The 25,164-nt window shown below is 37.9% G+C and overlaps 1 long non-coding RNA gene across 1 annotated transcript in view; it reads right to left on the reverse strand.

Moving 5' to 3' along the window:
• Positions 1-23,948, reverse strand: part of LOC148094265 (uncharacterized) — a 313,472-nt gene extending 289,524 nt beyond the window's left edge. Inside the window, exon 1 of the long non-coding RNA XR_015714259.1 lies at positions 23,925-23,948. This is a non-coding gene — a long non-coding RNA (uncharacterized LOC148094265). The remainder of the gene's footprint in view (positions 1-23,924) is intronic.
• Between the last annotated feature and the right edge of the window lie 1,216 nt (positions 23,949-25,164).

Here is a 25,164-nt window from a genome sequence, read left to right on the forward strand (position 1 = left end):
GTGAGATATGAGTATTGCTACCCCAGCTTATTTTTCATTTGCATGGATTTTTTTTTTCTATCACTTCACTTTCATCCTGTGTGAGTTTTTTTTCTGAGGTGGGCCTCTGTAGACAGCATATATTTGGGTCATGTTTTCTTATTCACTTAGCCACCCTATGTCTTTTTATTGGAGAATTTAATCCATTTACATTTAAGGTAATTATTGATAGGTACTTATCTATTACCATTTTAAACATTTATGCTTAAGTTTCTCTCTCTATTTCTGCTTCTCATTACAGCAGTCTAACATTTCTTGCAATGATTTTGGTGGTGACAAACACTAGCTTTTTTGTTCTTGTTGTCGGGGAAGCTCTTTATTTTGCCATCTATTTTGAATGATGGTCTTGCTGTATAGAGTAGTTGCAATGCTGTTTTTGGTGGTGATAAACTTACTAGCTTTTTAGTTTTTGTTGTTGGGGAAGCTCTTTATTTCACCATCTATTTTGAATGATAGTCTTGCTGGATAGAGTTGTCTTGTTTTCAGATTCTTGTTTTTCATTATCTTAAATACTTCATGTCATTCCCTTCTGGTCTGTAGAGTTCTTGATGAGAAATCAGCTGACAGATTTATAAGAGCTCCTTTGTAGGTAACAGATTGTTTTTCTTACTGTCTTTATGATTCTCTCTCTATCTTATATTTGTAGCATTTTAATTATGATGTGTCTGGACATGGGCCTCTTTGATTCTTCTTCCTTGGAACTCTTTGTGCCTCCTGAACTTGTGTGACTTTCTCCTAGACTAGGTTAGGGAAACATTTTGCCATTATTTTTTCAAGTAGATTCTCTATCCCTCGCTTATCCTCTTCCTCTTCTGGCACTCCTCTGATGCAAATATTGTTATATTCATGTTGTCCCACATCTCCCTTAACCTGACCTCCTGGTTTTTAATTGTTTTTTTCTTTTTGGATCTCTGATTGAGTGATTTTTTTCTACCTTGTTTTCTAATTCACAGATCCAATCCTCAGCTTCTAATTTGCTGATCATTCCTTCCAATATATTCCTTATTTCTGCTCTGTCATTCTTAATTTTCTTAATATTTTTCCTATCTTGTCTCATCATCCTTACAATCAGTATTCTGAACTCTATATCTGATTGATTGCTTATGTTTATTTCATTTAGCTCTTCTTCTGGAGAATTCTTTGTTCTTTCCTTTGGGGCTTTTTTTTTGGTCTCCCTATTTTAGCTGCCCATTTTCATTTGTTTCAATGTATTAGGTAGATTTTCTAGGACTCTTAATATTTTGGGAGGGTCTCTGGAGTAGGTCAGTGTCACACACTGATTGTGACTGTCCTTACATACCTTGTTTGAAGCTATCAACAATCCACTGTCTGGGTGCTTTTGGACAGGATAAATATGCACACCAAAATGTGCTTTCAAAACTCCCAGGTTCAGAAGCAGATCAGGCAAAATACCCAGATGTCTGCCTCTGCCTGAAGTCTGATTCACCTGATTCTCTTAATGAGCCTCAGGCTGTAATTCACAGTAAGGCATAAACTCCACAGGGTCGGACAAGTGGTTTTCCATTAAGTGGGGGCAAAAGCTGCCTAACTTGAGAAGGTATGCCTGAATAAGGTGTCTTCTGCAGTATGGGGGACTCTACACAGGAATACAGATGGCTGCCATTTGAGCTCTGTCTCTAGAGCCTGGAACCCTAGATTCTCTTCATATCACTCTAATGCATTCTACCTTCTCTCTGCCAGAGCCCAAGGTGAGTGGCTGCACATGAAAATTTTTTTTGGCCCTTTAAGAGTGTGCCTGCATTTCCAGCTATCTCTCCCTGGCAGACAGAAACCTAGCTTCTTTTCACCCTCAGCTGTTATTTGGGCACCTTTCTTAGTTCTGGTGCTCTGGCCTGGGGATCCCAGCTTGGGGTTTAGATGCCAGAGTTCTCAGTAGAAACCCCCTCACAGCTGAGATATCCCTCCAGACCTTCAGCTGCTGCCTGTGGGAGCCCAGCCAGCACTCTCACCCCTTCACACTTCCTACCAGGCTCTATGCAGTCTCCACTTTAGATCTTTAGTAATGAGGGTTCTCTACAGCTACTCTTCAGTTGATTATACAGGATGTTTTTTCTATATTTTAATTGTACTCCATTTTTGTCCTAGGAGAGTGTCAGTGTAGCTTCCACTAAATCTGCTGCCATCTTGGAATCATTCTTCTTCCATGTTTATTGATTTTATAGAGAGAAGATGAATGTTGTGTGTGTGTGTGTGTGTGTGAGAGAGAGAGAGAGAGACAGAGACAGAGACAGAGACAGAGACAGAGAGATTTTTGTGTGAAACACAATTGCTTGCCTTCTCATATGGGCTTGAACCAAGGATCAAACCCACAACTATTTTGTCATATGGGACAATACTTCAATCAACTGAGCTACATAAGCCTGGAATTGTTTAATTTCTTTCATCAATGTATTATAGTATTCAGTATGTCAATCTTTCACTTTCTAACTTAAATTTCCCCCTAAATATTTTATTATATTTATACTATTTTCAATAAGATTGTTTTCCTAATTTTCTTTTCCTATAGTTTTTTGTCAGTGTATACACTGCAAATAATTTTTGTATGTTAATTCAGTTTTCTGCAACATTACTGAATTTTTTATTAATTCTAACAGTTTTTTGTTTGTTTTAATTTATGGAGTCTTTGGTGTTTTCTTTATATGTATATATAATTGTCTCATCTGTAAGCAGGGACAATTTTTTTCTTCCTTTCCAATTTGGATGACTTTTATTACTTTTTCTTTTCTAGTTGCTCTGGCTAGGACTCTCAGTACTGTGTTGACTAAAAGTGCCAAGACAGTACATCCAAGCCTTGTTCCTCATTATAGAGGGAACACTCTCAGTTTTTATTGGCATATAATTATCTATAATAGTCTCATTTAATTGCTTCCTGTGCCATCTTTTTAATAATTTTTGTTTTATTTCAAATTTTATTTATTTGTGCCTTTTCTGTTATTCATAGTAAGTTTAGCTAGTCTAGCTAAGGGTTTGTTAATTTTATATTTCAAAAGAAATTCTTAAATTTATTAATTTTTTGGAAATTTTTTTTTTTGGTTCAGTTCTGCTCTAATCTTTACGATTTTATTATTGCTGATGAATTTGCGTTTGGTTTGTAATTCTTTTTCAACTGCTATTAATTGTAAAATTAGATTGTTCACTTGATATCCTTTTTTTAAATGTGTTTGTCACTACAAATTTCCCTGATATACTGCTTCTGTTGCATCGATGTATCAGTGAAAATTCCAGTGAGATGTCTGTGACTTTCCTCCCTATGTTTTCTTCCAGAAGTTTGATGGTTTTGTGACATACATTTAAGTCTTTTATCCATTTTGAGTTTATTTTTGTGTACGGTGAAAGGTGGTGGTCTAGTTTTATTTTTTTGCATGTATTTGTCCAATTTTCCCAGCATGACTTATTGAAGAGACTGTCTTTACACTTGGGTACTCTTGCCTCCTTTGTCAAATATTAACTGACCATAGTGGCGTGAGTCTATTTCTGGGGTCTCTGTTCTGTTTCATTGATCTATATGCCTGTTGTTGTACCAATACCAGGTCATTTTGATTAAAGTGGCTTTGTAATACAGTTTGAAGTCTGGAATGTGATCCCTCTCACTCTGTACATTTTTCTCAAGATGGCTGCAGATATTCAGGGTCTTTTTCGGTTCCATATAAATTTTCAAAATGTTTGTTCCAGGTCTGTGAAATATGCTGTTGGTATTTTAATAGGAATTGAATCAAATTTATAAATTACTTTGGGTAGTATGGACATTTTGATATTAATTCTTCAACAATAAGCATGGTATATTCTTTCAATTGTTTATCCCTCTTTTTTTTCATTTTACTTTACTTTTATTGAATTAGCTGGGATGACATTGATTAGGAACAGGCTACTAATTTTTAATACTTATTATGATTACAGATGAAAATTAGAGTAATGGTACATGGGGACCTCACAGTTTTCTATGCCTATTATGAGAATATTTTGGTGTGTTAATTTTTTTTTTTCCAGTTGCTACTTTTAATTATTTATTTATTTTTGTTTAAAATATTACAGATGTTCCTTTTTCTACCCAAAGACCCATTCCAACCTGTCCCTTCCCCCTCCCCAGTCCCTCTCCCCACCGTTGTCCATATCCTTGGGTTGTGCATATATGCATATAAATTCTTTGGTTACTCTTTCCCCCTCCACCCACCCGCCTTCCTCCATCCCTCTCACATTCGTCAGTCTCATCTATGCTTCCATGTCACTGAATCTATTCTGTTCATCAGTTTATTAAGTTCTTTAGATTCCACATATAAGTGACATTATGTGATGTTTGTCTTTTGCTGCCTGGCTTATTTCACTTAGCATAATATTCTCCAGGTCCATTCACACTGTCCCAAAAGGTACGAGATTCTTCTTCCTTATATCTGTATAGTATTCCATAGTGTAAATGTCCCACAGCTTTTTTAGTCACTCATCTACTGATGAGCAATTCGGCTGTTTCCAGATCTTGGCTATTGTAAACCATCCTGATATGAACATCGGGGTACATATATTTTTTTCTGATGAATGTTTCAGGATTCTTAGGATACATTCCTAGGAGTGGAATCACTGGGTCAAAAGGCAGTTCCATTTCTAATTTTTTGAGGAACCTCCATACTCTTTTCCATAGTGGTTGCACCAGTCTGCATTCCCACCAGCAGTGTACTAGGGTTCCCCTTTCTCCACACCCTAGCCAACACAGGTTGTTTCTTGATTCATTGATGGTAGCCGTTCTGACAGGTGTGAACTGATACGTCATTGTGGTTTTAATTTGCATCTCTCTGATGATTAGCGACACTGAGCATTTTCTCATGTGTCTCTTGGCCATCCGTATGTCCTCTTTGGACAAGTGTCTATTCAAGTCCTTTGCCATTTCTTAATTGGGTTGTCTTACTCTTGCTGAGTAATATCTGTTCTTTGTACACTTTGGAAATTAGCCCCTTATCAGATACATCCTGGCAAATATGCTTTCCCAGACCATCGGGTTCCTATGTATTTTGAGGCTGTTTTCTTTTGCTGTGCAGAAGCTTTTTAGTTTGATGTAGTCCTATATGTGTATTTTTTTCTTTTGTTTCCCTTGCCCTAGGAGATGTATCAGTGAAAAGTCCACTATGTGGCATGTCTGTGACTTTACTGCCTATGTTTTCTTCCAGGATTTTTATGATTTTGTGACTTACATTTAAGTCTTTTATCTATTTTGAGTTTATTTTTGTGTATGGTGAAAGTTGGTGGTCCAGTTTTATTTTTTTGCATGTATTTGTCCAGTTTTCCCAGAATGATTTATTGAAGAGACTGTCTTTACACTATTGGGTACTCTTGCCTCCTTTGTCAAATATTAACTGACCATAGTGGTGTGGGTCTATTTCTGGGGTCTCTGTTCTGTTTCAATGATCTATATGCCTGTTGTTGTACCAGTACCAGGCCATTTTGATTACAGTGGCTTTGTAATACAGTTTGAAGTCTGGTAATGTGATCCCTCTCACTCTGTACATTTTTCTCAAGATGGCTGCAGGTATTTGGGGTCTTTTTCGGTTCCATATAAATTTTCAAAATGTTTGTTCTAGGTCTGTGAAATATGCTGTTGGTATTTTAATAGGAATTGCATTGAATTTATAAATTGCTTTGGGTAGTATGGACATTTTAATGATATTAATTCTTCCAGTCCATGAGCATGGTATATTCTTCCACTTGTTTAAATCTTCCTCTATTTCTTTTTTCAGTGTCACAAGTTTTCCGAGTACAGGTCTTTTACATCCTTGGTTAAGTTTATTCCTAGGTATCTTATTTTTTTAGTTGCAATGGTAAATGGTATTGCTTTATTAGTTTCTTTCTCTGAAAGTTCATTGTTGGTGCATAAGAATGCCATTGATTTCCAGATGTTGATTCTGTACCCAGCTACCTTGCCAAATTTGTTTATCAAATCTAGTAGTACTTTGATGGAGTCTTTAGGATTTTCTATGTACAATATCATGTCATCTGCAAATAATGACAGTTTTACTTCCTCCTTTCCAATTCGGATACCTTTTATGTTTCCTTCCTGTCTGATGGCTATGGCGAGGACTTCTAGTACTATGTTGAATAAGAGTGGAGAAAGTGGGCATCCCTGTTTTGTTCTGGTTGTTAATGGAAATGGTTTTAGTGTTTGCCCTTTGAGTATGACGGTGGCTGTAAGTCTGTCATGTATGGCCTTTATTATGTTGAGGTATGATCCCTCTTTTCCCACTTTGCTGAGAGTTTTTATCAGAAATGGGTGCTGGATTTTGTCAAATGCTTTTTCTAACTCTATCAATATGATCATATGATTTTTGTCCTTCATTTTGTTTATGTGATGTATCGCATTTATTGATTTCCGGATGTTGTACCAGCCTTGTATCCCTGGAATAAATCCCACTTGATCATGATGTATGATTTTTTAAATGTATTGCTGAATCCGGTTTGCTAGTATTTTAGTGAGGATTTTAGCATCTATGTTCATCAGGGATATTGACCAGTAATTTTCTTTCTTTGTAGTATCTTTATCTGGTTTGGGGATTAGAATGATGCTGGCCTCATAAAAAGATTTTTGGAGTTGTCCCTCCTCTTGAATTTTCTGGAATAGTTTGAATAGATAGGTGTTAACTCTTCTATAAATATTTGGTAAAACTCACCTGTAAGTCCATCTAGTCAATTACATTTGTTTACTGGGAGTTTTTTGATTACTGCTTCAGTTTCATTAGTTATTATTGGCCTATTGAGGTTTTCTGCCTCTTCTTGATTCAGCTTTGAAAGGTTGTATGATTCTAGGAATTTGTCCATTTCCCCCATGTTGTTCAAATTGTTGGCAAATAGTTGCTCATAATATTTTCTTACAATCCTTTGTATTTCTATTGGGTCAGTTGTTATATCGCCTATTTCATTTCTGATTTTATTTATTTGGGTCCTCTCTCTTTGTTTCTTAGTGAGTCTGGCTAAAGGTGCATCAATCTTATTTATCTTTTCAAAAAACCAGCTCTTGGTTTCATTGATTTTTTGTATTGTTTTTTATTCTCTATGTCATTAATTTCTGCTCTGATTTTTATTATTTCCTTCCTTCTACTTCCTCGGGGCTTTTCTTGCTGTTCTCATTCTAATTCTTTTAGTTGTTGTGTTAGATGGTTGATTAGATCTTTTTGTTGTTTCTTGAGATAGGTCTGTAATACTATGTATTTTCCTCTCAAGACTGCTTTCACCGTGTTCCATAGGTTTTGGTTTGTTGTCTGTTCATATTTGTTACTTTCCATGAAGTGTTTGATTCCCTCCTTGATCTCATTGGTAAACCCATTCATTGTTTAATAACATGCTATTTAGCCTCCATGTGTTTGAATATTTTTGAGTTTCTTTATCGTGGTTGATTCCTAGTTTCATGGCATAGTGATCCGAGAAGATGCTTGATATGATTTCAATCTTCTTATATTTGTAGAGACTTGCCTTGTGCCCTAACATTTGGTCCATTTTTGAAAATGTTCCATGTGCACTTGAGAAGAATGTGTATTCTGCTGCTTTGGGGTAAAATGTTCTGTAAATGTCAATTAAATCCATTAGGTCTAGTGAGTCATTTAAAGTCTGTGTTTTCTTATTGATTTTTTGTCTTGATGATCTGTCCAATGCTGACAATGGGGTGTTAAAGTTCCCCACTATGACTGTGTTGCTGTAATTCTCCCTTTTAAAGTCCCCCAAGAAATGTTTTATATATTTAGGTGCTCCTGTATTGGGCTCATAAATGTTTATAAGGGTTATTTTCTCCTGTTGGATTGATCCCTTTAGTAATATGTAGTGACTATCTTTGTCTCTTGTTATGGTGTTTATTTTGAAGTCTGTTTTGTCAGAAATAAGAATCGCTACTCCAGCTTTCCTTTCCTTTCCGTTTGCATGGAATATTTTACTCCATCCCTTCACTTTTAGCCTGTGTGTGTCTTTTGCTCTCAGGTGTGTCTCTTGTAGACAGCATATATTTGGGTCCTGTTTTCTTATCCATTCAGCTACCCTTTGTCTTTTGATTGGACCATTTATTCCGTTTACATTTAAGGTTACTATTGATATAAACTTCTTTAATGCCATTTTTCCCCTTTATGCTGATGTACCTTTCTCTCACTATTCCTTCTTTTTCTTTAAGCAGTCCTTTTAGCATTTCTTGTAATGCTGGTTTTGTGGTACTAAACTCCTTTAGCCTTTTTTTTGTCTGGGAAGTTTTTTATTTCACTTTCAGTTTTAAATGGTAGCCTTGATGGATAAAGCAATCTTGGTTGCATGTTCTTGTTTTTCATTTCTTGCAGAATTCATGCAGAACTCCCTTCTGGCCTGAAGACTCTTTGTTGAGAAATCAGCTGTCAGCCCTTGTAAGTCACTGCTTGTCTCTCTCTTGCAGCCCTTAATATTTTCTCTTTGTCCTTGACATTTGTCATTTTAATTACAATGTGTCTTGGAGTGGGTCTCTTTGGATCCCTCTTGTTTGGAACCCTCTTTGTTTCCTGAACTTGTGTGGCTTTCTCCTTCACCAGCCTAGGGAAGTTTTGCATAATTATTTCCTCCACCAAGTTCTCTATCCCTTGCTCTCTTTCCTCTCCCTCTGGCACTTCTATAATGCGAATGTTGTTGCACTCCACGTTGTCCCAAAACTCCTTTAGACTGTCCTCATGCTTTTTAAGTGTTTTTTCTTTTTGCTACTCTGATTATGTGATTTTTTTCTACCTTGTCTTCTCAGTCACTTATTCTATACTCTGCTTCATTGAGCCTGCTTTTAATTCCTTCCAGGGCAGTCTTGATATCAGATACAGCAGTCTTTATCTCTGTCCGAGTTTTATTTATTGTATTTATCTCTTTTTTCATGTTTTCACTAACGTCCTCACTCTTATCATCTAGTGTCTTCTTAAGGTCCTTGAACATCTTCATCATCCTTATTCTGAACTCCATTTCTGATAACTTGCTTAACTCCATCTCATCAAAGTGTTTTTCTGGTGATGTTTCCTTTTCTTTAATTTGGAGGTTGTTCCTTTGTCTCCCCATTTTGGTAGGTCTTAGTGTTTGTATCTATATATTAGATATATTTGCTGTCCCCAGTCTTGTGGGATGGGATATTGTCTTGTGGGTCCAGTGGAGCTCAGAGGTGTGTTTTCGTTACACTTCTGAGCTCTTTGCTCTAGGCTTGTCCTTCTTGAGGGTGTCTCTTTTGTGGTTTCTTTTTGTTCTCCTGTTGTGGTTGGGTCTAGATTTTTGTTGAATTGTCTTTGGGAAGACCCTCCTGTCAGGGTGGCTCACTGTGTGTCAGCCCCATCCTCATCATGCAAGCTGTTGTACGGGTTCTGGCAAGTCAGGACAATACACAACTAAACTTCCAGGAAACAAGAGGGGTATCTTAGAAAATACCTTGACAGTCACAATGAAAACAACCCATGTGACAATAGAACTGGGACAGTGAAGGGAGAACACACATACACAGAAATGCTTAGAAAGAAAGAAAGAAAGAAAGAAAGAAAGAAAGAAAGAAAGAAAGAAAGAAAGAAAGAAAGAAAGAAAAGTAATGCTTAGAGAGAGATGTATATTGTAGTTAATACTGGTGAAAATTTAGAAAATAATAATAAACTAAAATGTAAAAAATAGAGAAGCTCCTGGGAGATAATAGAAGCAGAGGAAAGAAATACAATAAAGAGAATAAGAGAAATTAACAAGTGAACAAAAAGACGGGAAGACAGAAGGGAGAATAATGAAAGAATGAAGGAAAAGTAGAAAAAAAAAGAAAAAGAAAAAAAAAGTTATGCCAATGGATCAAGAGGAGAGAGAGAGAGATAACTCCCAGCCAGGGAGGGAGGCTGGTAAGAGATTTGGTGGAAACTATAGAGGAAAGCCGTAAACTTGGTTATAATGATAAGGTCCTAGTCATTTAGCAGGGATATCAAGAAAGTTTTGATAGTAGAAGCAAGGAGAAAACAAAACAAAGGAAATAACCAAAACAAAACTAAAAACAAGCTAAGCAAGATAAAATCCTTTTATAAAATAGAAAAAATATTTAGTTAAAAGGTGTTTAAATAATTTTTTTTTAATTATTATAAAATTTATAAAAGAAGAAAAAACAAATTTTCTCCCCTTTTCTTTTCTTCCTAAAGAAAAAAGAGAAAAAATAAACAAACCCACAAACAAAAAAAAACAAACAAAACAAAACCAACAAAACAAAAAAATAGAAGAAAAAAAGGTTGTCAATCAGGTGAGATTCTTCTGGGCAACTTATATTGTCTGAGGCTCACTGTTTTGTGTTCTGATTTTAGTTCTCCTGGGTGGTACTTGTGTATCAGCCAATGTGAGGAGCAGCCTAGGTTTGGCTCTGGTGTTCTTAGGTAGATGGTTGATCTGAGGCTCTCCGTGCACCACCTCCTCTTGTCAGCTATTTTGCAACCTTGTAGTTGCCTGGTATTACTCTAGAGTCCTCTGTAGAGTCTTTAGGGTGCAGAGTGGCTAGTGTAGCCCAGGGTATCACTCCCCTTAGAGGTGTCCCTCTCAGGTGCTCAATCTGCGGGAGTTAGTTTCTGCTTTATAGCCAGTTCCTCAGCCCCTACCTTGTCCTCTGATTCTAGTTCCCCATGCTATCACCTGCTGCAGTTTCAGACCGATTTCAGTCTGTTGCCTTTTTTTATGGGCTGTTTAGGCAGTCTCGGCTCAGTGGGTTCGAATAAAAACACATTCTGGTGAGCCCTTTGCCTGCCCAGTCCCCAGCAGCAGTTTTCAGCATTTCCTCCAGTTCCCAAACAACAGTCCCTGAGAGTCTTATTCTTGTAATGTCCTCCTGTGAGCTGCTCTCCCTTCTCCCTCAGGACTGTGCCTTGCGGGGGTGTCTGGGACTTCAGTGAACTGGGCCCACCCCTTTCCTGTTGGGGGTGGTGCTCCCGGCTGCAAGAGAGGCTGGTGGGCTCCACCCCTCCCTGCTCAGCTCTGGTTGGCTGGTTGCACCAGGCTCGCCCCTCAGACCCTCTACTGTGTAGACCCCAATCCCAGCCTCCACTGGTCTGTCTGTGCATTGCAGTCCGGGAAGGTGGGAACAAGTTCCGCAATCAAACTTGCAAATGCACAAAGCAATACAGAGGCAGAAATTCTGCCCTGCAAGGTCCCACCACCAGCGCACCAAGGCACTGGGGGGGGGGGCAAAGTCAGCTCCATGCAGCTCCCTGCACCACTGGTCTCAGCAACACTGGAGCGGCTTCCCGGCCCACCAAGGCACCCCTCATGGCTAGTCACAGATCCCAGCCTCTCTGCACCAGGAGCTCAGGCCGGGGAGGGCTCCTCCCCTCCCCCACACCATGCAGATTCAGCATTCTTTGTACACTTTGGAAATTAGCCCCTTATCAGATACATCCTTGGCAATATGTTTTCCCAGTCTGTGGGGTTCCTTTGTATTTTGAGGCTGTTTTCTTTTGCTGTGCTAAAGCTTTCTAGTTTGATGTAGTCCCATATATTTATTTTTTCTTTTGTTTCTCTTGCCCTAGATGTATCAGTGAAAATTCCACTATGTGGGATGTCTGTGACTTTACTGCCTATGTTTTCTTCCAGGATTTTTATGGTTTCGTGACTTGTGTTTAAGTCTTTTATCCATTTTGAGTTTATTTTTGTGTATGGTGAAAATTGGTGGTCTAGTTTCATTTTTTTGCATGTATCTGTCCAATTTTCCCAACACCACTTATTGAAGAGACTGTCTTTACACTATTGGGTACTCTTGCCTCCTTTGTCAAATATTAACTGATGATAATGGTGTGAGTCTATTTCTGGAGTCTCTGTTCTGTTCCATTGATCTATATGCCTGTTGTTGTTCCAATACCAGGCAGTTTTTATTACAATGGCTTTGTAATACAGTTTGAAATCTGGTAATGTGATCTTTCCCACTCTGTTCTTTTTTCTCAAGATGGCTGCAGCTATTCGAGTTGTAAGATTTGGGGAGAGTGGTTGGCGAGGATGGCTGTCAGGACCTGTGCTGAGTCATCACCCTGACATTCCAGGGACCATTTCTCCTGAGAGAGGCAAGCCTCTCCCAAAACTGAATACTGAAAAGGCAAATAACCACCCACTGAAATACAGTTAGCTCCACTGTGCACAAAGAACCAATCTGAGGAGGCAGCAGCCCCAGATATAGGGAATCTTGGGACATTAGTGGCTGGCTGTGGAACAGAGACATACCCTCAAATTTCTAGAAACCTGGCTGGTGCTTCCCTCTCACAGGAGAGCTGATAGAAACTCTTGGCTTCCAGCAGGCCCAGCTGGCCTGCCTATGAGGGACTCCACCTAGCGGAAGACAGGAAAATAGTCTGGGTCCACACCCTAGAACTGCCTTAGGGGCCCCTGCTGTTAAAAATCCTACCCAGGAGCTAAGCTTTGTCCCTCCCATGGGCAGAAAAGCACAGTGAAAGCAGCCACAAGCTCAGGATCACTTAAAGCTTCCAACAGGATGCCAAGAGCCAAACTTGGACAGCTTCTGACTAAAATTTGCTGGCGCAAAAATACCTCCAGGGAAGCCAGAAAGCAGAATACAAAAATTAGCTTCAAACAGCCTAAGAGCAGGATCCAAAGGGAAATCATAGCAGGCACTAAAATCTGCTGAGATGAACACTACTTGGTTGTGTTTTTGTTTTACAATGTTTTTTTTCTTTTGTATTGGTTTGGTGTTATTCTTAATTTTATTATTCTCTTTTCTCTTGTGTTTCTTTCATCTTATTTCTCTCCTTTCTTTTCTTACTCTATTTTTTCTTTTTTTTTTTTTCCTATTCTTTATCTTTCTCTTCTAACTTTTAATGTTTTTTAAAAAAAATTTTCCTTTGTTTTTTATTGTTTTCCTTTCCCCACTCTTTACTGTTATTTTTTTCTCTCCTGCCTTTCCTTTAAGTATCTTTTTACTGCCCCTTTTCTCTTCTATAATTTTTATTTTTATTTTATTTTTAGTATTATCTTTTATTTTCTTTTTTGTTTCTTATTCCTCTTTCTTTTTCTTTCTTCTTTTGTGGTTGTTTCTGCTGTTGTTGGAATATTTTTTATATTTTTGCTTGTTTCCTGTTTATTTGCTTATGTTTTGTTTTGTTTTCCCCTGTCAGCATCTGTACAACAGCTCACACTGCATGGTTGGGGCTGCGCTTCACAGGTAGCTATCCTGAGAGAAAATACCACTCATGAATGGGACAACAACAATAAAGACCCAATTACAACAGGAGAGCCCATATAACCCAGAAAATTGTCACTTCTAAAGTATCTAATTCAGGAATTCAAAGAGACCACACCATTGTTCCCACAGGACATTTACTACAAAAGGCCACCCCACAAACACTGGTACTAATAGAAGGTATATATATCACATAGAATCACACAAACAGACAACTAAAATTAGGAGGCAAAGAAACAACCTCCAATTGAAAGAGAAGGAGGAATCACCAGAAAAAATGAGATGGAGGTAAGCTATTTATCAGACATAAAGTTCAGAATAATGGTTACAAAAATGCTCAAGAAACTTAGTGAGAACTACAAGGAACTTAATGGAACTACAAGAAACTCCGTGGAAACTACATCCCCATAAAAAAGGACATAGAAACTATGAATAAGAGCCAGGTGGAAATGAAGAACACTGTATCTGACAACAAGAATATACTGAAAAGGATTAAAAGCAGGCTTGATGAAGCTGATGATCAAATCAGTGACTTGGAAGATAAGGTAGAAAAAGCAATCAATTAAAGCAGCAAAAAAGGAAAAAAAAAACACTTAAAAACATGAGGAGAGTTTAAGGGAACTTCTGGACAACATGAAACAAAAAATATATGCATCATAGGATAACAGAGGGAGAAGAAACTGAGCAAGGAATTGAGAACCTGTTTGAAGAAATAATGACAAAAAACTTCCCTAACATGGTGAAGGAAAAAGGTCAAACAACTTTAGGAATAAGAGAGTTTCAGTCAAGAGGAAAACAAAGAGCGCCACCCCAAGACATATCAAAATTAAAATGACAGAGAGGAAACACGATGGCGTCATAGGTAGCAGCTTCACCCACCGCCTCCCACAACCACATCAAAATACAACTAAAATACAGAACCACCATCATTCAGAACCTCCCCAAATCTGGCTGAACAGAAACCCTATAACCAGGGAACTGAAGCAGCACCAAGACCGGTAGGAGGGGCAGAGATGGGGGCAGATTGGGGCTAGATCCCGGAGACAATGACGCGGGTTAAACCTGGGAGGAAATCTGGGCTGTGGGGGGTTTCCTAGAGGAGTGAGAGTCCCAGCCCCATAGCAGGCCCCCAGCCCAGGGATCCAGGGCCAGGAAGAGAAGTCCCACAACTTTGGGCTGTGAAAACCAGCAGGGACTGTCCCTGAGGGTCGCAGAGGCTGTGGGAGTCCCAGGCTTTCCTCCAAAAGGGCCCACACATGGACTCACTCGGACGCGCTCCCCCTGAGCCCCAGTGCCGGGCAGCAGCTTGAAAGGACCTGGGACACTTGGGGAGGAACTAACCTGCCTGAAGTTGGGGAGAGAACTGGAGGGGTAGCTTTCTCCCAGGCAGAAGGGCTAGCAGAGACCATTGCTCCTTTGGCGAGGCCTCCTCCCCCAGAGCCAGCAGGCAGGTTCCATATTTGAATCTCCAGCATCTGACTCACACCTTTGGCCCCATCCCTGTGATTCCCAAAAGCCCCACTCCTCCCTACCTGCAAGCTCATCCAACCCATTTCCACTGGCTTTTCTATGCAAGTGGCCTCTCAAGCCACATGCTTAGGACTTTCCTGAAATCTCTCAAACAAGCAGCAGCATTTCCCATACAGCTTGATAAGTGGCCCCAGGCCTGGCACTAGTGGCTGCCTGCATTGGCTCATAGCTTGGCCTCTTCTGGACACTGGCAAGCCCAGGACAAGTAGCAGCCAACTACACTTTGCTATGTAGCTCATGCTGGGTGGCCATGGGCAAGGCACAGGCAGAGGCCGACTTTGCAACCCCTGGGAGGCCCCAGAGACAGTGCACCTGTTGGTCAGACTCGACCACGCTGGATTAAAACCCTACCACATCCACGAGTGACACACTCAAGGGGCGCACTTGGTGAACACCAAAGCTCCACTGAAGTAAACCCTGATCCATAGGTGTGTCTCCAGCTCAACAGCTCTTAAGCTGTAGAGCAGCTGGTTCTCACATCCAATTAGCCTGGGGGTCAATTCCTCCCAGGGACACCAACAGCAACCAAGGCTCAACTACAACAGGACAGTGCACACAGCTCACACAGGGGAGTACCTAGAAGGCCCAGCTCAGGTGACTGGGGAGGCTGAGTCACTGGACCTTATAAGACACCTACTACACAAAGCCACTCTACAAATTCTAGGAGACATAGCAGTTCTACCTAATACACAGAAACAAACACCTGGGAGCAACCGAAATGTGGAGTCAAAGAAACATGTCACAAAGGAAAGAACAGAAGAAATCTCCAGAAAAGGAACTAAATGAAATAGAACCAAGCAAGCTAAAAGAAATAGAGTTGAGAATTTTGGTTATAAGGATGCTCAAGGATATTAGTAAGGCTATAATGAAAACAAGTAAGACCATTGATGACCTAATAAAATACCTGTCAGAAATGAAGGCTACATGAACTGAAATGAAGAATAATTTACAGGGAATCAACAGTAGAGTAGAGGACTCTGAGAATCAAATCAGCAATTTGTAACATGAGGAAACAAAAAACACCCAACCAGAAGAGCAAAAAGAAAAAAGAGTCCAGTAATATGAAGAAAGCATAAGGAACCTCTGGGACAACTTCAAGAGGCCAACATTCATATTATTGGGGTTCCAGAAGAAGAACGATAGCAAGAAATTGAAAACCTATTCGAAAAAATAATTACAGAAACCTTCCCCTTCCTGGGGAAAGAAATAGACTTACAAGTCCTGGAAGCACAGAGAGTCCCAAACAAGAGGAACCCAAAGACACCCACAGCAAGACACATCATAATTAAAATGCCAAAGGCTAAAGACAGAGAGAGAATCTTAAAAGTAGAAAGAAAAAAGCAATTAGTTACCTACAAGGGAGCACCCATACAACTGTCAGCTGATTTCTCAACAGAAACTTTGCAGGCCAGAAGGGAGTGGCAAGAAATATTCAAAGTGATGAAAAACATGGAACTACAACCAAGATTACTCTACCCAGCGAAGCTATCGTTTAGAATTGAAGGTCAGATTAAGAGCTTCTCAGACAAGGAAAAGCTAAAGAAGTTCATCACCACCAGACCAGCAGTACAGGAAATGTTGAAGGGTCTTCTTTAACAAGGAGCTAATGAACAAGAGAATATGATAAACTAAGTGGATCTAGAGACATTGACGCATGTAACAGACAATATTTCAGAGGGAAGAGGAAAGGGGGGTGGGGGATGGGAAGAGATTAACCAAGGAAGTTGTATGCATGTATGCATAGCCTATGAACATAGTCAATAACGGGGTAGGTACCTGGGGAGGGGAGGGGAGTGAGGTGGTGGGGGTCAATTGGGGGGGAAAATGGGACACCTGTAATACTTTCAACAATAAAGGTAAATAAAAAATAAATAAATATAAATAAATAAATAAACAAACAAACAAACTGGCAAAATAGATCCAGGAAAAAAAATTAAAATGACAAACATTAAAGACAAAGAGAGAATCTTAAGGGCAGCAAGGGAGAGACAATCAGTTACCTACAAGAGAGCTCCCATAAGGTTGTCAGCTGATTTCTCAACAGAAACGCTACAAGCCAGAAGGCAATGGTATCAAGCATTCAAATGAATGAAAAGCGAGGATCTGAAACCAAGACTACTCTATCCAGCAAGGGTATCATTCAAAATAGACGGTGACATAAAGAGCTTCTCAGACTAAAAAAGGTTAAAGGAGTTTATTACCACCAAACAAGCATTGCAAAAAATGTTAAAGGGGCTTCTGTAATAATAAGAAATAGAGAGCATAACATAGGCATAAAGAAAAAATAAGTGGTAAATAAATAGTAAATAAATAAATAGAAAAAAATTAAATGCTCCAATCAAAAGACATAAGACATAAGAACAAAGTTGGAGGAATCACTATACCTAATATCAAACTATACTAAATGTAATAGTAATCAAAACAGCAGGGTAGGTGCATAAAAACAATCATATAAACCAATGGAATGGAATAGAGAGTCCAGAAATAAAACCACACCATTATAGTAAATTAATATTTGACAAAGGAGGGAAAAGCATAAAATGGACTAAAGATAGTCTATTCAATAAATAGTGTTGAGAAAATTGGACAGACAAGTGCAAAAAATGAAACTAGACCACGAACTTAACACCATATACAAGAATAAAATAAAAGTGAATTAAAGACTTAAATGTTATATTTGAAACCATAAAACTCCCAGAAGAAAACATAGGCTGTAAAATCTCAAACATTTCTTGCAGCAATATTTTCTTCTGGTATATCTCCTTGGGAAAAGGAAACAAAAGAAAAAAATGAACAAATGGGCCTATATCCAGCTAACAAGCTTTTGCACAGCAAAGGAAACCATCCACAAAATGAAAATACAACCAACTAAATGGGAGAACATATTCTCCAATGATACATCTGATAGGTTAATATCAATAATTTATAAAATACTTATAAAAATCCACACCAAACCAAACAAAACAAACACTCCAATTTAAAAAATGGGCAAAAGACCTGAATATACACTTCTTCAAAGAGGACATACAGATGGACAATATACATATGAAAGGGTACTCAATGTCACTAATCATCAGAGAAATGCAAATGAAAACCACAATGAGATTTCACCTCACACCTGTCAGAATGGTTATCATCACTAAATCAACAAAAACAAGTGTTGGTGAGGATGTGGAGAAAAGGGAACCCTTGTGCACTGTTGGGGGAAATGCAGATTGGTGCAGCCACTATGGAAAGCAGTATGAGCTACCTCAAAAAATTAAAAATGGAATGCCTTATTATCCAGTGATTTCTCTTCTGGGAATCATTCAGGAGACACCTGAAACCCTAATTTGAAAGAATATGTGAACCTATGTGTTTATTGTCGTGTTATTTACAATAGTGAAGATTTGGAAGCAGCCCAAGTAGATGCATGGATAAAAAAACTGTGGTACATCTCCACAATGGAATACTGCTCTGCCATAAAAAGGAAGCAAAGTTTACCCTTTGTGACAGCATGATTGGACTAGAGAACATTATGCTAAGTGAAATAAGCCAGTCAGAGAAGGACAAGTACCATTTCATTTCACTCATATGTGGAATTTAATGAGCAAACAAAAGTACCACACAAAATAGAGATAGACTCATAGATAGAGAGCAGGCAGACAACTCTTGGGTGGGGATAATTAGGGGGTGAAAGGATTGAGCAAAAATGAAATAAAAAAGAGAGAGAACTCATGGACATGCACAATAGTGTGGTGATTATGGGAGTGGAGAGAGATAGGCGGAGGTAGAACAAGTCATAGAGGGGATAAATGGTGATGGAAAAAATAAAATAAAATTTTAAAAAAGACATAGGGTAGCAGGGTGGATTAATAAACATGACCTAAATATATGCATTGTGCAAGAGACCTACCTCAGAACAAAAGACTCACACAGGTTGAATGTGAAGGGATGGAAAAAAAATTTCCAGAAAAATGGAAACAGAAAAAAGCAGGATTAGCAATACTTATATATGACAAAAGGGACTTCAAAACAAAGGCCATAAAGGACAAAGAAGATCACTAAATAACACTAAAGAGATTGTTCCATTAAGAGGATATAACTCTAGTATACATCCTGTATGTACCCAATACAGGAGCACATAAATATATTTTTTAAACTCCTGGTGGTCTCTAAGGGAGACATAGCAATACAGTGATAGTAGGGTACTTTTACACCCCAATGCCTTCACTAGATAGATCTTCCAGAGAGAAAATCAACAAAGAAACAACAACCTTAAATGACACACTAGATCAGATGGATTTAATTTATATTTACAGAACATTTCATTGCAAAGCTGCAGAATACACATTATTCTTAAGTGCATATATAACATTCTCAAGTATAGACCACATGTTAGGACAGAAAACAAGTCTCTATAAGTTCAAGAAGAGTGAATTCATATCAAACATCTTCTTGGTTCATAACAGCATGAAGCTAGAAATCAACTACCATAAAAAAATTCAAAAACATTCAAACACATGGAGGATAAATAGTATGTTATTAAAGGATGAATGGGTTACCATTGAGATCAAGGAAGAAATTAAAAGCTTTCTGGAAACAATATTCACAAATCAATAAATGTGATACATCACATAAGCCAAATGAAAAATAAAAATCACAAAATCATATCAATAAGTGCAGAAAAAGAATTTGACCTAGTCCAGTGACTGTTTTTGATAAAAACTCTTAGCAACATGGGAATAGAAGGAGCATACCTCTACATAATAGAGACCACATATGATATCATACTTAATGGGCAAAAACTAAAAGTGTTTTCCTTTAAAACATCAAAACATAGGGTTGTCCACTTTTACCACTCTTATTCATCATAGTTCTGGAAGTCCTATCTGCAGCCATCAGACAAAAAGAAAATATAAAAGGCATCCAGTCCGACTGGCATTACTCAGCGGTTGAGCATTGATCTATGATACAGGAGACAGAGGTTCAATTCCCAATCAGGGCACATGCTCAGGTTGCAGGCTCAATCCCCAGTAGTGGGCATGCAGGAGGAAACCTATCAATGAATCTCTCTCATCACTGATGTTTCTGTCTCTCTCTCTTCCTCTCCCTTCCTCTCTCTGAAATCAATAAAGATATATTTTAAAAAATAAAAATAAAATGCATCCAAACTGGAAAGGAGAAAGTAAAATTTTTATTCACAGATGACATGATATTGTACATAGAAAACCCTAAAGACTACACCAAAAACTACTAGATTTAATAAATGCATTCAGCAAAGTAGCAGTATACAAAATTAGCATCCAGTAATTGAGGGCATTTTTATATACCAATAATTAACTCTCAGAAGGAGAAACTAAAAAGACAATGTTATTTGCATTGCAATGAAAAAAAATGATAAGTAGGAATAAACTTAACCAAAGAGATAAAAGACGTGTACTCGGAAAACTAAAGGACACTGTAAAAAGAAATAGAGGAAGATACAAACAAGTGAAAGCATATAGTGTGTTCATGGATTGGAAGAATTTACATCACTAAAATGTCCATACCACCAAAAGCAATCTATAGATTTAAAACAATTCCTATTAAAATACCAACAACATATTCACAGAGTCAGAACAAATATTCCAAAAATTTATATGGAACCAAAAAAGGCCCCAAATAGTCGCAGCCATCTTGAGAAAAAACAGAGTGGGAGGGATCACTTTACGGGGTATCAAACTGTACTACAAAGCCACTGAAATCAAAACAGCCTGGTATTGGTACAACAACAGACATATAGATCAATGGAACAGAACAGAGACCCCAGAAATAGACCCATGCAATTATGGTCAGTTAATATTTGACAAAGGAGGCAAGAACATACAATGGAGTAAAGACAGTCTCTTCATTAAATGGTGCTGGAAAAGTTGGACATGTACATACAAAAAAATCTAGACCACCAACTTACACCATACACAAGAACAAACTCAACATAGATAAAAGACAAATATAAGTAAAAAAAAACATAAAAATGTTAGAAGAAACCATATGGAGCAAAATCTCAAATATCTCACATAGCAATATGTTTGCTAATACATCTCCTAAGGCAAAAGAAACAAAGGAAAATATAATTGAGACTACATTAAAGTGCTGGCAAGGATGTGGAGAAAGGGGAACACTGGTACACTGCTGGTGAGAATGCAGACTGGTGAAGCCACTGTGAAGACAGTATGGAGATTCCTCAAAAAATTAAAAATGGAACTGCCATTTGAACCAGTGATCCCACATTGTAGGAATATATCTTAAGAATCCCAAAACACCTATCAAAAAGAATATATGCACCCCTATTTTCATAGCACCAGTATTTACAATAGCTAAGACCTGGAAACAACCCAAGTGCCCATCAGTAGATAAGTGGATTAAAAAGTTGCGGTAAAAAGTGTTCCATTTACACAATGGAATACTTTGCAGCTGAAAAAAACAAGGATATTTTATATTTTGAGGATGGAACTGGTGACTATTATGCTAAGCAAAATAAGCCAGTCAGAGAAATGCAAATATCCCATGATCTCACTTATATGTGGAATCTAAAGAACAAAATAAACTGATGAGATATGGAAGCAACAGACTGATATATTTCAGAGGGAAATGGTAGGGGTGGTAAGAGATTAACCAAATAACTTAAATGCATATATGCATAGCCAATGGACACAGAGAATAGTGTGGTGAAGGCCTGGGGTGTGTTGGGAGCTGCTCAGAGGGGAGCAAATGGGTGGGTAAATGGAAGTCATCTGTAATACCCTCAACAATAAAAATAAATTTTAAAAATTCTAAAGTAATAAGTCATGTGCAAAATCTCTACAAATATAAAATGTATCCCCATTAGATGTATTAATAAACTCCAAGTTAAATTGAGATATAAATTATATTCACATAATAAAATTTTCATAATATTAAATTGTTGATTTTCCTGAAAATAACATAGATTTAATGAAATTACATTGAAAGTATCGGTGTTTTTTTCCCCCTTATTTTTAAAAAACATGTGTTTATTGATTTTAGAGAGAGAAGAAGGGAGAGGATGAGAGAAAGAAAAATGATCAGTTGCCTCCTGTATGTACCCTGACCAGGGATCAAACCCACAACCTAAGCATGTGCCTTTACCAGGAATTGAATTGATGACTTTCAGTGCATGGGATGATGATGAACCAAAGGAGCCACATTGGCTAGGGCCAGTTTTTGCTTATTTTTGGTTTTTCTTTTTAATTGAAAAACATAAATTTATTCCAAAATTTTTATAGAAGTGCAAAGGACCAAGAATAAAGTATTCTTGTAGAAGAAATATAACATGGGATGATCGCCCTTTCATATATCTAGTCTTATTGTACTTATTAATAAGATTTCCTTCAAGAAAAACATTGAAAAAATAATGAATTCATATCTAAAATTTATCTAAAACTGCAGACTCATCTCGCGTGGATCCCCCCCCCCCCCCCCCCAGTATTTGCAGCTAGGAGACCAAAGAGTGTCTAAAACTCGATATACCCAGATTTGGACTTCTAATCATCTCTCTACCAAAACTGAAACCAACTCATCATTTTGTTGTTGTTGTTTTACACAACATACAAATTTCATTATATATTCTGTTGTCTCTACTTTTAAAATATACACAGTACTTGACATTTTATTCTATCTCTATTGGAACCATCTCTTCCTAACTATAATTATATCTGGGGTGTACTAGTGCAATATTTCCTAATTTATTTCCCTGCTTCTTTTCCTACCCCAACACCAGTCTGTCCTCTAACTAGCAGCCAGAAGAATTCTATGAAACATAAATCTGATTGCTCAAAAACAGGCAATGTCTTTGCAAACACCTTATAATTGTATAGAACATCACATAATCTGTCTCTCAATAATTCCATAACCTTGGTCCCCACTAACATATCTCTAAACCACTTTAATACAACTACATGGGTTTCCTTACTTTTTTTCTTGATCTGAGAAGTGAGCTTCTACCTCCTAGCCTTTGCACTGGCCAATTACATTTTCCCTATATAACCACACTGCTAACTTTCTGATCTCCATCAACTCCTTAATGTTACCTTTTCAGTGTGCTTGTTCTGACCATTCCAATTTAAATTTATGTCATACCTTCTATTACTTCAGGGCTACTTTTCCCTTTTTTTGCATAGTACTTATCCATTATATTTTTAAAATTTATTTACTTACTGTGTCCATTGTTTGTAATCAAATTTTCCCTACAAATCTACAAAATAAACAAAAGCAGAGAATTTTATTCTGTATTTTTTGTTTATGAAACATATGTGCTTAGAAAAGTACCTGACACATAGACTACTTTTGACATGAAGAGAGAGTTCCAAAGACAGAGACTGATTACATAATATAAAGTCAAAACTGTACTGTGGTGAGAAAAAAATGGGCATGTCAATAAATAGTGCTGATAATTTGTTAACCATTTGGGAAAAGAATACAATTTTATCTTGACCTCACATCAGCCATGAAAAGCAATTTCTGGACTGGTGTTTTATATAAAATAGACAAGGGATTGATTTCCAGTATTTATAAATAACATCTACCCACAAAAATAAAACCAGACAACCCAATAGAAAATTGGCAAAAAGAAATGAACCCCTGCAGACCTGGAAAGCTTTTGTGATACCAGGTTTCCAGAAGGCTCTTACAATTCTAGGCTCCCAACAATTTCAGCTCTACCCAGTTACAAGGGCCCCAGGAAGCTCCTGAGTGCCAGGCTTCAGGTAACCTCCTAGAAACCCAGACTTCCAGGTGGGCCCACTGCCAGGCTGGACCCTACACATTTAGACTCCAGATCAGCTTCCCTGAACCCAGGCTTCCTATGGGCACAGCACCAAAATGGTCACCCATGTGCCTAACCTTCAGACTGGCTCACATAAGTTCAGACTTTCTTCCAGTCTTAAGGTCAGACAAACCTCCATTGCATTAGATTCCAGTGGGCTCCCATGGGCCCAAGCTCATGGCCTACCCCAAAAGATCCAAATGTTTGGCCCCACCCACTGGTCTCCAGCATCTGGAGTCCAGTCACTATAGACTCAAGTTCTAGGCCAATCCCCATGAAACTAGGCACAAAGCTTGTCCAATTGAATGTGAATATCATGCGGACCTGTGGTGGATGAAGTTGCTAGCCCTTCTCATCCATGGACTTTAGCAACAAGCTTACCTTCAGACACTGCCAGTCAGTCCACCCAGAATCTCATGATGTGCTTATTGGTGAAGGGTTTTGTTGCCAAAGTTAGTCTGTAAAGACTGGAAGAGTTCCCTCCTTCCTCAAGGGCAGATGGACCTATGCAAGGCCATAAGGATCATGAATAATCAAGGAAACATGGCAAAAGAAAATAATAAAACTTCAATAAATGATCCAAAAGAAATGGAAATCTATGAACTGTCTGACAAATTATCCAGAAAATGCTCTTAAAGAAATTTAGTAAAATACAAGAAAACACAGATACACAGTTTCATAAAATTAGGAAACAATGCATGAATCAAACGAGAAGTTAAAAAAAGAAACATAAAACAATAAAAGACAGAATTAAAGAATTCAAGGACTAAAGAGTTTATTAGAGACCTTAAGTAGCAGACTCCAACCAGAAGAAGAAAGAATTAATGAACTAAAAACAGGTTGCTTGAAATCATCCAATCAGTGGAGAAAAAAGATAAAGACTTAAAACAGTAAAAAAGCCTATGTGAACTGTGGAATAGCTATAAGAGGAATAATTTGTGCACTAATAAGGTCCCTGAAGGAGACAAGAACTAGAAAGGAACAGAAAGCTAATTTATTTTTTACTAATTTATCTTTATTGTTGAAAACATTACAGATGTCCCCTTTTTCCCCCATTGACCCCTTCCACCACACAACCACTCTATACCCCAGGCCTTCACCACACTATTGCCTGTGTCCATGGGTTATGCATATATACATGTAAATTCTTTGGTTAATCTCTCCCCACCCACCCAGAGGGAAGGGTCCCTCTGAGATTCATTAGTCTGTTCCATGCTTCTATGTCACTGAATCTATTTTGTTCATCAGTTTATCATGTTCTTTAGATTCCACATTTAAGTGAGATCATGTGATATTTGTCTTTCTCTGCCTAGCTTAAAAGCTAATTTAAATAAATAATAGCTTAAAATTTCCCAAATCTGGGAAGAGATTTAGACATCTTGTTCATGAAATTAATAGGTCACACCAAAATTGCTTCTCCAGGACTTACTATAAAAAAATGGTGTTTAAATTAAAGACAAAAAGAGAATTTTAAAAGAAGCAAAAGCAAAATATATTTACATACAAAAAAAAAAAAATCCCATTATTGTATTAATGATTTCTTAACAGAAATCTTGCAGGGGCCCGAAGAGCATAACAACATATTCTCAATGCTGAAAAAGCCTACTAATCAAGAATAGTC

This window comes from Miniopterus natalensis, chromosome 1 (genome assembly GCF_054644295.1).
Source record: "Miniopterus natalensis isolate mMinNat1 chromosome 1, mMinNat1.hap1, whole genome shotgun sequence".
NCBI lineage: Eukaryota > Metazoa > Chordata > Mammalia > Chiroptera > Miniopteridae > Miniopterus > Miniopterus natalensis.